Raw genomic sequence first — 19,766 nt, 5'->3', positions numbered from 1 at the left:
ACATTTGGGAAATTATGGACAGCTTGCGATGCCGCCATAACCTCACAGATAGCTCATTTTTTCTGTGGACAAGAGTGAGCAACTTTTCCTTCGTCATTCCAATTTTTTGATCTCATGTATATACCTGCCGATATGAGTTTCTCTCTCTCTCTCTCTCTCTCTCTCTCTCTCTCTCTCTCTCTCTCTCTCTCTCTCTCTGACTGATTTTATTTTCAGATTATTTCTTCCATATATCATTTCCTCTTACCAGGAAAACTACCCAGGGCCTGTCCTTTTCCATTTCCCCCAGCAAAGCTCATTAGAGCTCTGGAACTTGACTGACTTCAGAGTGGTTGCAAGTCTCTCTAACAGCTAGTCTAACCTCTGCTGTCAGGTGACGACTCCACGCCAGAATGGAAATCAAGTCACTTGGCTTGTTCGTAAGATATATTGTGAAATGACCTTCACGAAGCCAGCTGCAAAGGATATCAACTTTGAGGAAAAGCTCATTATGGTGAAACACTGTATAGAAGCACGACACTTCTTTCATTTACATTTTTTCCCCTTTTTCAGTCCAGCGTCATAGAAAGAGTGTACCAAATGTTACGCCACGCAAGGTAATCAGAAATTCCATCAAACCCTTATTACAAAGTAGTGTGACCAGTCGAAAGTAACCTTTTCGTCGTAATCTAGTGAAATGTGAGGCTTCATTTGGAAGAAATAAGGTAAAAGCAAGAAAGAAGACTCGAAAGTAACCAGCGCTGTCAGTTTCTTCGTCCGTTTTTCAAGATTTTTTAATTGATCAGTAGGCTATTTCATTGATGAATTTCATAGTATCATAGAAATCATAAAGGTACAAAAGCAATAGGGAACCATTATGTTGTTGGTAACTGAACTCGCCATCATTTGGAAAGCATAAATATGGTCACTCAGTGCCGTCACTCACCGCTGGAAAGGCCTTCTGCCAAGCGGCTCCGAGTGACTTACTGACTGCCGTCGTAATCCCGTCATTATTGCATAACAATATAAGCGAAAAGGTTCCGTGGAATGGATCTTTCCATCATACCTGGCAGTGACTGTAAGTGATGGAATATTCTAGGTACCAAGTATTAGCTGATGCTCAAAAGCAGAGTTGTTATGAAGTTTAATTCATACCTGCAATAAGAGGAATCTATCAACGAATATGATGGCTGATAATTTCAGAACACCATCTGCTCGTTTGTAAAAAATATGAATATGGGTTCAGTTATCACCTTTATAACGATGGGATGTGCCTCCTTTAGCTTGGGTAACAAAGAGAAACAGTCGGTACATACAGACCGCGGACAGACATAATAGATATAAAACATGTATATATATATATATAATATATATAAATATATATATATATGTATATATATATATATATATATATATATATATATATATATATATATATATATATATATATATATATATATATATATATATATATATATATATATATATATATATATATATACTCAGTATTGATCATTAATACCTGTTAAGGACTACCACTAACTTAAAGGAGATCTTTTAAAATACACAGATTTTGTCGACGTAAACTCATGTGGAAACAGGCTATAATGTTGGAGGTCATTATAAAAATTTCCAGTAGTTGCAATGTTATTTCTTTCAAACTAGAACACATTTCCATCCTTTCAAATAAGTGAATACATTATTACTCCAAATTCACTATCTATCTCTCTGTCTATCAACGTCCCAGCTTCGGAGACAAAGGGAGAGGGAAGTGATATAATCCAGCCTCACTTGAGAGGAGAAGAAGGCTTTCTCAAAGAGATTTCGTGAGGATCTTTGCAAGGAAGGAGAGGAAGGAATGACGCCTCTGAAAATACCAACGCCTCCACCTGGCGGGAAGGCCTTCATGCCATCTGGGCCGCTGGGAAATCCTAATGTAGATCCGTGATGTCCAGCTGGAGCCATCCCACACACCCATTCGCCCGTTCCCGCCAGAGCCTGCCTTCCCTCATTTAAGGTCATCCCATATCCTTGATTATAAAACTCCTCACTCTCTCTCTCTTTCTAATGCTAGGCCAATACATTCTTGACTTAAATCGCTCAGTCCTTCCTTCTATTTTTCTCCTACGCGTTTCTTTTCTTTTTTTTTTTTTTTTTTTTTTTGCTTCTCTCGCCTTTGCATTTATATTCAACATTTTCCTCCTCCTCCTCCTCCTCCTCCTCCTCCTCCTCCTCCTCCTCATCGTCGTCGTCGTCGTCGTCGTCGTCCACCATCATATCCCCCTTTACTTCTTCTGCAGCTGTGAATACAAATCTATCCTGATACAAGTTTGTTACTTTTGGCTTTAATCTCATTTCTTCTCTAATGACTTTAGCAACCTTTTTTTCTGCCTAGGAAATTCTGTCTAGGAATGAAAATATGTAAGTTATGATTTAGTGTATTTAGGCCCCCCGGCTCCCAACATTTTTTTTTAAATTACACGAAAACCTAATAGCATCACATTTAAATACAAAGGAGTTTCAGGCAGAAAATGCTACCTCCCGAAAAAAATGCAAATGAAAGTAGACTAAAGAAATGAAAAAAATTACGTCTGAAATTTCTCAAGACTCCCGAATCCAGCTTTCCTCTTCCGGTCCCTCAGAATGGTTTTCGTAAGACCAGATCCACTGGTGACGACCTCTGATGCCTGACTGATGTTTGGTGTCTTCTTTCCGAGCTTTGGAATTCAATGATTTTAATACTAACAAGTCTAAGGTATTTAACAGAAAGTCTAGTGTAATGCCCTTAGGCATTACACCCTCTTGGCTTCAGTCCTTTCCTCTGTAAGCTCATTCCTAGCTTTTTACTTGACCAGTTTTACCTCCTTTTGTTTACGGCACATCTTCAGTTTTGTTCTCTCACTTACACTTTTCCTTTCTGTGTATCTCAGGCCTCCTTCTGATGGTTCAGTCCTCTTATTTCTTCTCTCTCGATCCGCTTCTCCTTATCACACTCAGTATTGATTTGCCTAATCATGGCTATTGATTTTGATCTAGTGAGCCTGTCTGGTGGGAGGTCCTGTTAATTAGCTGAATTCAGTACCTCCAAGACACAGGTTTTGCCATTTTTTTTTTTTTCTCCTTTCTCTTCCAGATCGTCGCTTATTAAGTATGAAAATATTAGACCTCTCATTTTTACTAATATTTTGAGCGTTAAAATTTCTACAAATATATCTTGGTGAGATCTAGTTTAAATTGCTATACATGTCTGTAAAATGATGGGTGTATTGTTTAGATGCAATAAATACATTCCTTCATTTCAGTTATTACACCTTTCTGCTAGACCATCCTCGCCTGTATGGAGGTTTGCTCTTATATCTAGATGCTTCATCCTCGGGCTATGGCGTGACAGAACTGAATCCAAGGCTGTTCGTTTGATGAGTGATTCCACTCTCAGTCGTCGCTCGGTCCTCTTTCTCTTTCCCGCAAGGTGGCCTTTCTTCCAAACTTTTTTCTGTAGGACTGACAACAGGGGTTGTTCCGTCGAGCTCAAGGGGAAAGTTCTTGTCAGGAGAACTCGTAACACCCGTCAGTCCACCTCTTCCAACCCCCAAATTGAATGATTCAGCTTCTTTATACTTTCCTCTCAGCCAAACTTAGGAATCCTCGTCTTGCTTGTTTTTTTTTTTCTGACTTACAGCGTTTCTCCATTTACGGATAGTTCTGTCGCTTCTTTCTTCATTTTCCCTTTCCTTGTTTAAGAAAGGGAAATTGCAGTAAGTTGCCTGTTACACTGGATGTTGTGTTTTGCAAACTCTTCCTTAATATCAATTAATGAACCATCACCTTGCCAGTAACTCGGTCTCCGTTGAAGCAGCCTTCAGAAAAAAAGACCTTTTTGCCAAACTCGATTATTGCTCTAGTCATCCAAATCAACTTGAAAAGATGTGACTCGTTGGCGAACAAACTTCAGGGAAAGGCCATGATTAAGTAATCTTTAAAACACTAAATTCTTCATTTACTATTTTTTTCCGTTCTGTTAACCCTTAATGAAGAGGAGAGAGAGAGAGAGAGAGAGAGAGAGAGAGAGAGAGAGAGAGAGAGAGGGGTGGTGCCGTGAGGGATTTGGATACATAAAGAAAATCAATAATTCATCTCTCCCTCTCTCTCTCTCTCTCTCTCTCTCTCTCTCTCTCTCTCTCTCTCTCTCTCACGTAGGCTCTTAGGTACCTCTCTCTCTCTCTCTCTCTCTCTCTCTCTCTCTCTCTCTCTCTCTCTCTCTCTCTCTCACTAGGCTCTAGGAAATCTCTCTCTCTCTCTCTCTCTCTCTCTCTCTCTCTCTCTCTCTCTCTCTCTCTCTCTCTCCCTCCCTCCCTGATCTCGAATTAAAGAACAGATCTTTGCAGTCAAAGTTGTAAGACTAGTAATTTCACTCTGCAAGGAACAATATAGCCTTCCTTTAAAGCAACACGAGTACAGGAAATGCAAACATTCGTGAAGAGCCACAACGTTTTAAAGAGGATTCGTACAGCCAACACAATGAGAACAGTATACCTGGAGGTCTGTGGGGAATTATTCAAAGACAAATAAACGCCTTCCTCCTGTACTCTGGATTCATGATGGGGTATATCTGGCCAAATAACAGAGGCAACAAATGCAAACTGGTTAAAAAAATCTCCATTTCCATTGGTGAGGTAAATAATATTTTATCTTCGTGATTATGAAGAATGCAAATATATATATATATATATATATATATATATATATATATATATATATATATATATATATATATATATGTGTGTGTGTGTGTGTGTGTGTGTGTGTGTATTTATATTTATATGCATATATATACATATGCAGTATATATACATACATCATATACATATATATATATATATATATATATATATATATATATATATATATATATATATATATATATATATATATATATATATATATATATATATATATATATATATATATATATATATATATATATATATATATTTATATATATTATATGTATATATGTATGTAGACTTTTGGGGCACAGTTTCTCTCTTATACAATTATGGTTGAATATTAGCGCAAATTCAGCGCTAATAATCTTGATGCATAAACTTTAGATTGCATGAAGCTTTTTGTTTGTGCTGTTGCCTGCTACCGTTCGGTAAAAAGCCATTATCATTTATCTTTTCGTTTTCCATTCTTTGGCGTGACTGGTGCTTCCTTTTTATTCATATTTCTTTGTACGATATTGTTTCTTTGTTATGCACTTTGCTACTCACTGCTATTTTCTTCACAGAAAACCAGGAAAATTCTTAAAAACATTCGAAATTGTAGCTATCACTTTTTATTTACACTCACGACATGGTAAGTACTTATTTCGGTGTCAAGCCCACCGTCCTCAGGCAACGGTACAACCATAGCTACCTCTCGGTGGTCATGATACAACTAACTCTACATTCTGTATACAGTGTTATTTATCATAAATAACAGTTGGAAAGTCATACAGTGACGTACACAGTTTACCCAATTCAGATTCAAATAAAGAGGCCGGCTGTCTGCTGACTGGCTGTTGTGCTTATCGGATGAGCCGTGTGTTCCGTCTTGAAGGTCATCGTATATCCCGTCTTGCTACCTGGGTCCTAGCCAGTGGCGTTCCTGAGGGGGGCGGGGGGGGGGACTGTTTGAAATCGCCCCCCGGGCCCTAAAGTGAGGGGGCCCCAAAATGCGAAATTTAACCATTGCTGCTATGACAGGACAAGCTAAATCCAGTGGCCCCAAAATGGTCAAGGGCCCCATTTATATTTGGACCCGAAAGTTTGGGACCCAGTAAAGGACCCCAATTTTCAGTTTTGTGAACAAAAATGTTACAAAAATGGTATGTAAAAGAAATAGGGCTCTCCAGGGGCCCTCTCCCAATTGTAGAGCCCATTGCAGACCTTCTCATACGGTTCGGAGGAGGGTGGGTAACGTTGACTGGGGTAAGGGCAGGACCGATCTAAGGCAATTGATTACTGCTTATAGGGGTCCTAATTATCCTCTGAGGGGCCCCCTTAATAGCCCCATTTGCCCCGATAATACACATTCAAATGATTCAATGAATCTGGCCTTCTGCTTTGTATGGAAATGAAGGAGAGATTTCAGAGACTGGGAGACCATGTGGAGCACTTTGGATTCCTTCTTCAACCAGAGTTACTTTTAAAATCTATGGACGAGGAAACGCTTCAAAAACACAATGCAGACTTTGCCTCCTTTTATGACGATGTCCAGCCAATCCCCCTGTTCAGTGATATAATAGATGCACTTGTAATGTTTTGCAATACAGAACTACCAACGCTACCAGTGGATATTTTGAAAAAAATCAATAGTTATGGAAAAGATGTTTGCCCCAATCTTGCAACAGCAATCAGAATTTTACTTACCATAACAACATTTAATGCTTCTTGTGAAAGATCCTTCTCAAAGCTGAAGCTAGTGAAGAACTATATTTACGCAGCACGATGAGCCAAGACAGGCTTAGTAGTTTAGTATTAATGTCAGTGGAATCAGAAGTGCTGGATAAAATTGTAGAACAGTAGGAGCAAGTGAGCAACCTCAAAAGTGTTAAGTGTAGGCCCTACCTACTAACAAGTGTACTAACATCGACAAGAATACCAATGATTTTGTTTTGTTTATAATCTCAGAGCGGTCTGTGGTCCTTCCTCTCCCTTCTCTCCCTTCCAGCAATATTAAATTAACTCCCTAACTTCACTTTACTCTGTTCTACCTTCCCCTTCACTCTGCTCTACATCCCCTCACTCTATTCTACCTTCCCTTCACTCTTTTCTACCTCCATTCACAGCTTTACTCTGTTCTACCTCCCTTCACTCTGTTCTTCCTCCCATCACTCTGCTCTTCCTCCCATCACTCTGTTCTACCTCCCTTTGAACCCTTTCACCATGTTTTACATTCCCTTCACTCTATTCTACCTCCCTTCACTCTGTTCTACCTCCATTTATTCTGTTCTACCTCCCTTCACTCTGTTCTTCCTCCCATCACTGTCCTACCTCCCTTTCTCTCTGTTCTACCTTCCCTTCACTATTTTAACTTCTTTTCACTCTGTTCTACCGCCCCAAACTTTGTTCTACCTCCATTCACTCTGATCTGCCTCCCTTCACATAATGGAGTCCCTTCTAGCAATATTGATTCATTTAACTCCCTCCACATCATATCGCCATCAGAGTACATTACTGTTATCCTCATTTTTACCATTTATCATTATGTTTAACTGGATTAAGTGGATCTTCAATTATTCAATGTACACCTAGTTTTAAGAAATAAAATTTCTGAAATTTGCTTTTACAAGTGCCTTTAAAATGATCCTACAACTGCTCATATTCTAAAAATTTTCCCAAACCCCCAGCTGTTTTGGCTCGCTTCGCTCGCCTCTCACCCCATAAGAGGGGCCCCAAATGGGACTGTGCCCCCCAGGCCCCAAAATGTCTAGGAAAGCCCCTGGTACTAGCCCCACCTCCAGCGCCCTTAGCCTCCTCGTGGATAGGACGCACTGTGAGGTCGTCTTGACGCTTAGGGTGGGTTTTGTTATTTCACTGACACCGCTTCTGCGATCATGAGTCTCCGGTTTGTATTTTCTTGTATAGTTATTTTCGTTGCTCTTCTTAATTCGACTACTGTTGGTCGCCTGCCGTGTCGTTCGGTGTAGTGTTGAAAAATAGCACCCTGGTTTCTGTCATACTGCAACCGCCTCCTCAAGGTAGTCGTAGTATCACCAATGTCGTTGGATTCGGGGGACTCGCAATTCCCTTCTGGACACCTGAATCTATATACTACATTGGTCTTCGCTGTTTTCTCCTTTGGTGGGGCGGTGCTGTTTTTCATCACTTAGGCCGCCATTAAGTTTGGGCGACAGAAGATCCTAAAATCTACCTTTTCGCCTACATGAGACGTATGGACGCCTCTCTGGATTATCTCGCGGATGGTTTGGGCTTCCTGCCTGTAGGCGGTGCTGTAGTTACAGGATGAACTACAGCATCCTGTAGCAGATGATAATCTTCCTGTCCTCCTCCACCTCTGATCCCCTCGCCATTTCATCTGTTTGGAATGTATTCATTTTCTTTTTGATGTCATTTTCTATTATATCCTCCCTATATCGGATAATAGTTAATAACTAGAGTATTCTATCGAGTTCAGTATGCACCTGGCGCCACTTGAGCAGTGACTGAGTACCCTGTTGATACAGGCGCTGATGACGGACCTCCTGCGAATGTGTCCGGGCACTCTCCTCTCGTTTTTAGGCACCTCCCTATGTTAGTGGGTTTGGCATAGATGGTGGTACTGAACCCGATGCCTTCATTTTTAACTAACGTATCCAGAAAAGGAATCTGTCGATCCTAGCTTTTTTCGATTGTGAATCTCAGGACCGAGTTTCGCTGAAGGGCTTCCTGGAGGTCTTTAAGGTCGCCCTCGCTACTCGCTGTGACGAAAATATCGTCTATGTACCTGATTTAGATGGTGGGTTTTCTTAGCTTTCTAAAGTTCTCTGTTCTGCTGCTGCCATATACTGTACATATTAGCAAAAATTACTCCCAGGGGCGATCCCATTGCCATGCCGTCCACAAAACTATTAGTGGTTAATTTGCGCTAATATTCAACCATAAGTAAATACACACACACAGACACACACACATACACATATATATATATATATATATATATATATATATATATATATATATATATATATATATATATATATATATATATATATGTATATATATTACTAACAGGGGCCTCATTAAAACTGGAGGGTATCTAGCAGAATTATTTATTAAAAAAAATTACAAGCTTCTTTCCAAGACTAACAGTCCTCATTGTCAACTACCGTGAAATGACCGGACACGTAGTCCAGGTGTATTTATATCTGTGTGGAGGGAGTGGATTAAAGTCCTTGTTCCTATTACTATCCTTCTTCTCCTGTGTGACACCACCCACCCACCCGCGTGGCCTTTGCCTCCCTCTGCCGGCCGCTCCTTCCAGGTGGTTCCTCGTATTTAGGCTATACTTTTCTACTGTAGAGTCTATGATTTATCGGGATAGGCTGTCCTCAAATCCGTTTACAGTGTTGCCTGCCATTACATTGTTAGCACATGTAATGAAGGCATTCTCTACAATCAGTCTGGCCGTTTTGTTTGTGTGTTTCTCTACAAAAAATTCACATTTTCCCAATCTATTTTATGGTCTTTTTCCAACAGTACTTGGCGACTGCCGACGTCTGATTATAGTATTTTATGTTTTTTGTGCGTTGCTTGCTTCGTTCTTTGCAAGATTTGCCGCTTTCTACGAAGTGACGCTCTTGACAATCAAGACACGCTGCCATGTATACCCTCTCCCCCCCTCTTAACTCTTCCCCCTCTACCGACTTTTTGTTTCTAACTATTTCACTCCTAATGGTGTTTTTGTAGCTGCCTATCAGTTTGAAATGATCTAGCTTCCTGTTGTTGGGTGTAATAGTCTTGTTGTCTGGGACTGTAATTATTTTCTTCCCTTTAAAATGTTCCTTTTCTATCCCTTCCCTCTCCCCAAAACAGTTTTATCTTGCTTTGATGTGTTCCCGTTCCCACCAATTCTTAGGGTAGCCTAATCTCCTAAAGCTTTCCTTCAGGTATTCCAGCTCTTCATCCCAGAATTCAGGACTGCAAATCCTATAAGCCCTGATGGCCAACCCTGTCATTACTCCCATTTTAATTTCTTTCTTATGACTGGAGAACATATGTATGTATGTATGTATGAATTGGTGTGTGTCTTCTTCCTGTGTACCCTAAATTTCAAACTGTCCCCTTCCCTCTTGACCAGTACGTCCAAGAGAGGAATTTCTCCCTCCTCTTCTATTGTAAACTTGATTTGTTCATTTAGTTTATTTATGTTTTCTGGGAATTTATGTAATTCCTCCCCTTCTCCCTTATAAATAAACAAGATGTCGTCCGCGTATCTTACCCATTTAATGATGTTTAAGTTCATTTTATTTCATTTACCCACAGCTACACGTTGCCATTTTCGATAGGTCGGGGTGGGTAAAAAAAAGTGAGCTTTGATTTAGTCAAGAACATTTCTAAGAGACTTTTAAATAGGGATAAGTGTTAGTGTTAGGATACGGTCTATAATTTTGCCTGGGTAACGATAATCACGATTTCATTGAAATGTGTAGAGGCTTAAGGGAATTAGATAAGAACAAAAATGGGGATGAAGCTGCTTTTTGCAGGGGAGCCATGTGGGCGGGGGTTACGTTGAACAGATTCATGTTTCCAGAGAGGTTAAGCAAAGCCCTTTATAGACTAGGCAAATACATGGACATAAAGATTTGCAAGGCAGATTAAGGGGTGGCGGCAGTAGTAATGGATGCCATAGGTTACGAAAATAAGTCAGAACAACTGTTAAATGATGAAAACACATACGAGGCTTGCAATAAAAAACCGGACGCAAGGGGGTACAATGTAATTTTAATAAAAAGGCTTTGACAAAAATGCAGGACAAAACTAAAAGAAAAGAATTAGAACACATGGTAAAATCTGGGGAAAGTCCAGAGATCTCATAAATTTATGGTAGTCCAAAGATGCATAAGGAAGGGAGTCCGCTTAGACCAATCGTGGCATCGACCAGATCACCGCAGAGGAGGCTGGAGAAATTTCTTTCCAACATATGGGAAAATGGGTGGGTTTGGTATCTGAAGGGCAACTAAAACATAACATAAACCATATAAATGAATTAACTAAAATCAACGTAAAAGATTGTAGATTTGCAAGTTCAGATGTAACTTCCCTGTTTACCAACGTGCCAGTCAAGAAGACGATGGAAGTAATAAAAAAGAACATAGAGGAAGGAGTTTACACATGTGACTTAGATCGTGACGTTTTGATAAAATCGTTGTCAGCTGCCCTCACCGTCAATGAACTGTTTAAGTGAGGCGACAACCAATACATCCCAAAAAGTGGTGCGGCTATGGCTTCGATTCTTTCGCCGATTTTGGCTAACATTTTTATGGAATGGTTTGAAACGGAAGAGGTGGGTAAATTAAATAAAGGGGACTTTAACATCATCAGATGGGTAAGATACGTGGATGACATCCTTATTATTTCTATCAGGACATTATTACCTATCATAATAACCAACTAAGTGAATGGTGTTTAGGCAATGGTATATTAGATATAAACTGGGAGTCGTCTTTCAAGCTAGCTACTGGAGAAACAAGTGAAATGTGCTTTCACCAGACCAATGAAAACCCTAGAATTTTCCTAAATAGCTTCGATGCAATTAGGCTACTCGAGTCTCTTAGCAAGAAATGTCAGCATCTTAGCCTCAGTGATAACTGGAAGGACGTCAAAAGATCACATAAGTGGATAGAAACAAAATCAGAACTTAGTGCTATCCATCAGCAAGCACGCCCCCGCATCATAAATACCCGCAGGGAATCGATTACTGGACACCGGAGGAATTCAGGGCAGACCACAAATCGGGATCGTACTAACTACTGGGAGGATCAGCGTAGAGAGAATGGGGCAATCAAGAAGTATCGTCAAGATGATGGCAAAAAACTACAGATAAAATCAGCGTTATCAATCCCGCCCCGGATATTATAATTGTGGTGAACATAACCACAATCAAAGTTCATGTTATCAAGACCACAGAATTAGGTGCAACAGCTGCCATGGTTTAGGCCATAAAAGTCGATTATGCCCTCCCTATGCTCCATAGGATAACGACCAGGAAGATGGCACTGCAGAAAGTACAGTGAGGATCACCATCAATGAGAAGGACGTGAGAAGTCTGCTAACTATAGAAAACTTAAATGCTCAGTTTTTATTATCGCATTTTGATGAAGCAGTATTGTTAATAACAGAAAGAAAAGTAGACATTTTATGTATAAGTGAAACATGGCTAGATTCGGATATCCGAGACAGTTTTGTAAACATTTCAAATTTTAATATCTATCGTTGCGACCAGGGAAGACGGGGAGGAACTTGTATTTATGTTCGAGATGATTTAAAAGTTAACAGAATGATCCTAAATGTTAATAACGTAGAGGATGCCCGGATAACTATACAACATAAAAAGCTCCCATCATTCATTTGATGGTGTGTTTACCGCCATCCCAAAGCTTTAATCTCCTCTTTCGATTGTATTCAGGCTGCTTTTAAAGCTGCTTCCTTACGTGGAAAACGAATTTTTGTACTAGGTGACGTTAATGATGATTTATTATCCTCTAATAGTAAATTAAGTAAGATTACACACCAATTAAACCTACATCGGGCAGTTAATAAACCTACAAGAATGACAAGCATAACCTCATCACTGCCAGATGTTATCATCACAAGCAGATCAGAAATGATTTCCCAAGCTGAAGTAGTTCCCTGTCCTATTGCTGATCATGAGTTGGTAACACTACAAATTGATATTTCAAAACAAAAAAGACATTCCTTAGTTTAAGACACTATATAGTCAAAATCCGTTCTGTGATAGCCTATTAAATAGAATCTATAACCTTAATACAATCTTAAGTACTGACAATGTCAATATTCAAGTTACTATATTTGCTAGTGTTTTGTTGATAGTTTAAATGAGTGTGGCCCATCTGTAACAAAGTAATTACCCGGCCCCCGGCTCCTTGGATAAGTCATGACCTTAAAATGCAAATGAAAGCAAGAGGCGAATTGCATGAAAGAGTCAAAGAGGATACATTAAACCTAGAATTAAGAAATATTTATAAAAACTATAAAAGAATGAGTTAATCAACTTATTAAAACAAAGATGGCAGAACATTTTAAAGATAAGTTTAAAAACTGTCACGTTAATTTGTCTGCTAAATGGAAAATTGTTCTTGAAATGATCCCTGCCACAAACAGTAACATAAGTATCCATGATTACAAAGATAAGAAAGACAATGCAGAAGAATTTAACGAATATTTTGCAAACGTACGTCGACTGGCCTTCGAAAATTCTCAACTGACCTTGAAAGCAAATAATAATCTGCCCACTTTAGATACTATTTTACCTCAAGGTATCCCTAATAACTTTTTCAGGCCCCAACCCGTTGACGTAGATACAGTTGTCTTGATAGTGAGGGGTTTGAACGACTCAAAAGCTTTTGGATCTGATGGTATTTCTCTCCGTTTCATACGAGATGCCTTACCTGTGATAAGTTTTTACTTAACCGTTATAATAAACGGCTCCATTGTAACCGGATTATACCCCGCCGACTGGAAACTATCTCATGTAATACCATTTTTCAAGAACGGTAACCCAGATGCAGTTGGAAATTATCGGCCTACATCACTTCTACCAGTGTTATCTAAGATATTAGAAAAAATAGTCTCAGTTCAGCTCATGCAATATCTTGAAGAAAATAACTTATTATCACAAACCCAACATGGTTTTAACCCACTTCTATCAGCCGAAACCGCATTGATGATCACAGAAAAAAATGTATAGTAACATAGACGAAAAAAAATCTCTCTTCTTATATTGTTGGATCTCTCTAAAGCATTTGATAGCGTTAGCCATGATGTCCTACTTAGTAAATGTATACAGCTAAAAATCGACCAGTTTTGATTCAAAAATTATTTGGAAAATCGATATCAGTCAGTAAGAGTAGACGATGTAATATCTTCCTCTAAACCAGTACAGTTTGGAGTCCCACAAGGATCAATATAAGGACCAATTCTTTTCTTAATTTATATCAGTGACATGTTATTTTACAGGATACGGTATGCAGAAGATAGTCAAATCCTAATCGCCGGAACCATAGAAATACAAATGTTGATTTCAAGAGCGGAAAGTATCTTAGAAAATGCTAAATGCTATTTCCAAACCAATGGATAGTGCACGTCATCACTGATATCATCCAATTGCAGCCCAAATGATGTCATTTTTATGATTTGGCTTCCTGACTGTGTAAATAAAGAATTCATCTGATGCGGCAACATTGGGAAAGTCAGCTTCATCCCAATCTTTAAGAAATGAACCACAAAACCATGCACAGTCTTCTCTCTGTTCTGAGTGATCTTGGGTTTGCTGATAACATGAAATGGCTTGATACCAGATTTTTTCAACTCACTATATACAGCACTATAACTTCTCTTCTTTCCCCTTTTTGTTTCTAGTTCAAGCGCCAATTTACATAAAGACTTTCTTGGTCAACCCACTGCCTCAGCTATGATGTCTTTTGACTCCTGAGAGAGGACTTCAGGCCTTCCAAGATTCTCACTCTTTTCGCGATGACAGTCATATGGATTTGTATTCCAGTTTCTTTTAACAAAGGATTCATCTCTTTTAATGTATTTAGCTATCCAGGAACATGAAATGAAGGATGCGCCAGCATCCCTGGCCTCTCTGAAGGTTGTAGCCCGGATTCGGTCAGTCCATCTTATTTCCTCCAAGTCATTAGCCATGGCTGTATCTAACTCCGTCACTCAGTCTGAAAATACAAGAAATGTAAAATGAAAAATAGCTTAATAGAAACTTAAAATAATGTACTTGGAGATAGGCTATAGCAGAAAACTTCATAACTTTCCATTTGTACTGTGGAGGGGGGCCCTCTAATTTCGAAACGCCCAGTACATGAAGTCAGTAGGAAAGTGAATGGAACACTAATTTACCTAAACAGAATAAAAGACAGATTTGATAATGAAATGCGTAAAATGGTCGTTAAGCATAGTAAACTACTGTTTGAAGGTGTGGGGCACTACGTCTAAACAACAACAACATCGAATACAAAAGCTCCAAAACTTTGCGGCAAAAGCGACTGATGGGAAGGCAAAGAAATACGATCATGTAACCCCAATTTTAAGGAAATTAGAGTGGCTAAATATAGAACAAGGAATACAGTACGACTTATGTCTATTAGTTTATAAAATATTAAATAATTTATTACAAGCATGGATTTTTCCTCTAACATCAGTTAGCTTTAGAAGTGACAGGACAACGAGGAATAGCAACAACCTTTACATACCTAGGACAAATACTGAGCTGGGTAAAAGATCGTTCGCCGTGCAGGGTCCTTTGGCTTGGAATAAGCTACCAACAGGTATAAAAACAATAGTTAACATCAATTCTTTCAGATCAACGTTAAAAAAACTCATTTTGCCTGTAGGTTGATTGCTCTTTATACTGTAATATCACTGCATTTCCAGAACTGTAACGATAGAAATGCAATTTTGTAAATCCAGATGATGCTTAATTTACACATGTAAATAAAATTATACGTAAATAAAATTATACATACTACTACACTATGTATTACAGGGCTATGTTTCGTTTTGCATTTTTAAGATGTTCATTCAGGTTTGTTGTATACAGTAAATTGTAAGCAGTATAAAATGCAACGCTTGCAACAAAATACATTTTATTCATGTCAGATACAGAATAGCCAATGTAAATATTGGAGATAAAGCTTATTATTATTATTATCTGCTCTCTCTCACTTCCTCTCCCTCTCACTTTCTCTCTCTCTCTCTCTCTCTCACTCTTTCCCTTTCCTGTTAAGACAGTTGCTTCAGTTATATTGCCCAGCATTTTTGACATTTCATATTTCACCCCTTCTCACGCACCCCACCCGCCCACTTCCTATTGGGGATGAACTAGGACATAAAGGGCATCGGGAGTGTCACTATTCATCTCAGCGACCTCGAAAACTATGGATTAGACTCTAATATCTGTCTTTTTCAGTTATTTTTACATGTCACCCCCTTCCCACCCCCACCCCCTTTGGTGCCAGTGATGTCTTACCCCTCCAGTATTCTTTTCCAGATAGTATGTCATATGGATACCGAAATGAGGTATGATAAATTTGTGAGTCTACTGGCAGAACCAGCCCCCGTTTCAGGGATGCCCTACCCACCCTCTCCCCCTTTGGTGCCCTTTAGTGCTAGTGATGTCTTACCCTTACAGTATTCCTTTCTAGATGGTAAGTCGTATGTATACCAAGTTTGGTTGAAATTGCTCAGTGCGTTTCAGAGTTATGCTGGAACATACACACACACATATACTTACATACATACATACATACGTACGTCCATTTTGATATATATAGAAAAAACATATATATATATATATATATATATATATATATATATATATATATATATATATATGTTATATATATGTATATATATACATGTATATATTCATTCATATATAACTGTAATAGCCAAAATATCCTTAACTTCACGAATTCTTGTTATTTTTTGGATACGATTGTCATTACTATGCCTGAGATCAAAATAGAGAAATATGGAGAAATTCTGACGTCCGCAGCCGCATTAAAACCCGCATCCGGAGTACCGAATCCGGCTACAAACATCAGAATTAATTCATACCCTTGGAACTATAGTGACAAGCGCATCTAAAAAATGTGAAGAATCCCATTAATTAAAAGAGCATTGTGGTTATTATAGTTGCAAGCAAACACATTTATATGTATATATATATATGTGTGTGTGTATGTGAATGCGTCATTACCCATTCCTAGTTTCTTTCTAGATATGCGAATATTTTCTTGGTACCCTTATTATTTACACGATTCCATTCCATTGTCAAATCCATAGTTTTAGTATTTCAATTTTGGCAAACGTTCATTTCGTTTTATCACTTTTTGTTTTCCTTTTCTCCTTGTGTCTTAACCTATGCCAAGTCTTTCATGTAGACAGACGTTCCATAACTTCTTTTTATCACAGATATATCTCATCTTTGACCTAATTTTGGTTTAATTTTTTCCCCGGTTCCGGAGCTCTAATTCAGCATTATTAAACTTTGAATGTCCATTATATATGGAGGAGACGTTCCAGAGAATCAAAAGTTTCGGAGTCCCGGAAAATGCAGGTTATGGTGTTCGAAAGATAGACTCACTGTCCAGAATACTAATGTGGAGCCCTTGGAGCCCCACAACTGGTCCCCCTCGCACGACTGTCTTGCCCCCTCCTCCCCCTCCCCGCCCGCCCCCTTTTGTCGAAACGGCATCTTTTGGTGCCTCTCTTCTTCAGCCAACGATTTTAAGTCAAGAATTTCACCTACAGGACCTATGCACTCGTTAAGCAGTGCGCAATGGTAGCCGTTTTTAGTTTTCTGTAAAAGAAAACTATTGCGATGGCTAGTTGTCTGTCTGTCCGTCAGCACTTTTTCTGTCCGCCCTCAGATCTTAAAAACTACTGAGGCTAGAGGGCTGCAAATTAGTATGTTGATCATCCACCCTCCAGTCATCAAACATATCAAATTGCAGCCCTCTAGCCTCAGTAGTTTTTATTTTATTTAAGGTTAAAATTAGACATTATCGTCCATCTGCAACAACACAGGCCACCACTGGGCGGTGGCTGAAAGTTTCATTGGCCACGGCTGAGAGTTTCAGGAGCCGTGGCTGAGAGTTTCATACAGCATAATACGCTGTACAGAAACCTCGATTGCGCCGAAGAAACTTCGGCGCATTTTATACTTATTTTGTGATAACATTGGTTTTCCCGAAATAACAAATGATCTTTTATGATGGCGAAACAGGACCGTGAAATTCCAGTATGAACCAGTCGTCAATAATGACGACTTCTGAGGTATTGCTTAGTTTATAACCTAACTAAACCTAACGAAGAGAAAATATAAAAATAAAACTTTATATGGCGCTCTTGAATACTATCCTACTTTCTGCTATACAGCAAAATGTAACATTTTTATCCTTATCTGAATTAAAAAAAGAATGAGAGAAAATTACCCAGGAAATTAATTTACATTTATATTATATATATATATATATATATATATATATATATATATATATATATATATATATATATATATATATATATATATATATATATATATATATAGAGTTTCAGGAGCCGTGGCTGAGAGTTTCATACAGCATAATACGCTGTACAGAAACCTCGATTGCGCCGAAGAATCTTCGGCGCATTTTATACTTATTTTGTGATAACATTGGTTTTCCCGAAATAACAAATGATCTTTTATGATGGCGAAACAGGACCGTGAAATTCCAGTATGAACCAGTCGTCAATAATGACGACTTCTGAGGTATTGCTTAGTTTATAACCTAACTAAACCTAACGAAGAGAAAATATAAAAATAAAACTTTATATGGCGCTCTTGAATACTATCCTACTTTCTGCTATACAGCAAAATGTAACATTTTTATCCTTATCTGAATTAAAAAGAGTGAGAGAAAATTACCCAGGAAATTAATTTATTTATTATATATATATATATATATATATATATATATATATATATATATATATATATATATATATATATATATATATATTATATATATATATATACACTAAGAGTATAATGCACCAGACACAACTGCCCATGCTTTAAATAGATTTGTACTATTTCTGAGCTCTGAAATCTATATATTCCATCGTTAAAAGGATTATGTATATAAAGAAAACCGTGACTATAAGTAGCGTAAAATACATACATACATACATACATGCATATATATATATATATACCTGTATATATATATATATATATATATATATATATATATATATATATATATATATATATATATATATATATATATATATATATATATATATATATATATATATATATATATATATATATATATATATATATATCGCTCTTGGGCATGAGGATAAACTGTATCTGTTTACAATGCTTCGGCTAAAGAACATGTTGAGGTTACATTATATTGCAGTTATCTTCAGGTCATTCAGCTTGAATGCAATCCCACTGCCTTCTGAGGCACTGTTTGAGACAAGAGACAATTGTAGGCGCGTTAGCAGTGCAGAAGAGAATTCCAAATCTGTCCTGGAGGAAGCTACAATGAACTCACTTTTGAGGTGTCCTGATTAGCCTTGCTGTTGAAAGAGGTTGTTCCACCCAAAGGGAGGAGAGGCTGCAATGAGTCTCCAGAGAGACTGCCAGGTGCACAGACCCAGTGCCTCAGATATCTGAAGCTGCAGAAAAACAAACCGTTAGATCTTGCTCAAGTGACCAAGTTGCATGCATACCTTGAGCAGTAATGCTTGATGAAGCCATTCGTTCGTTCATTTACACATAACAAATATTACTTATGCTTGAATTAGAAAAATATTTATATATATATATATATATATATATATATATATATATATATATATATATATATATATATATATATATATATATATATATATATATATATATATATATATATATATATATATAATATCATGTAGATCCCATTATGACTAACAGAAATTCGAATGTAATTAAATATCGAACCATAATTAGCACTTGCATGTTAATAATTGCTTGCCCGCAGACTATGATTGAATTTGCCTTCGTAAACTTAGTCTTTCTTAAAGTGACCTTGATTTGTTGTTCAGCGTCTCGAGATTTGAAACTTACTGCGTGGTGCATTTTTTTTTTATTCAAATCAATTTCTTTAAGAGCAATGATAAAAAAATAGTGGATATTCTTGAAAACCTGCCGGGCATAAATGATTTAATCATTACAAAAGTTGATAACAGGTATTGTACTCAGGTACTATTGGCAATAGTTTGCTCTTTGAGTAAACGTCTCCAACTTCATCTACAAAAGCCTAATAGAATATTTCGAAACATAGAGACAGGCTCTTTTTCCATGCAATTCAAATCCAAACTTGCCTGGAACCATGGAAATTAGACCTCTTGTTTTCTCTAACTCCAGTTTCCTGCTTAGAATTGAATGAGAAACTGTGAATGTAGAATGATTTACTATGGCAGATTTCCAATTGGAATCTTGTC

The sequence above is a fragment of the Macrobrachium rosenbergii genome, chromosome 5, assembly GCF_040412425.1.
Source record: "Macrobrachium rosenbergii isolate ZJJX-2024 chromosome 5, ASM4041242v1, whole genome shotgun sequence".
NCBI classification, from domain to species: domain Eukaryota; kingdom Metazoa; phylum Arthropoda; class Malacostraca; order Decapoda; family Palaemonidae; genus Macrobrachium; species Macrobrachium rosenbergii.
Note: the sequence above shows the minus strand (reverse complement) of the source record.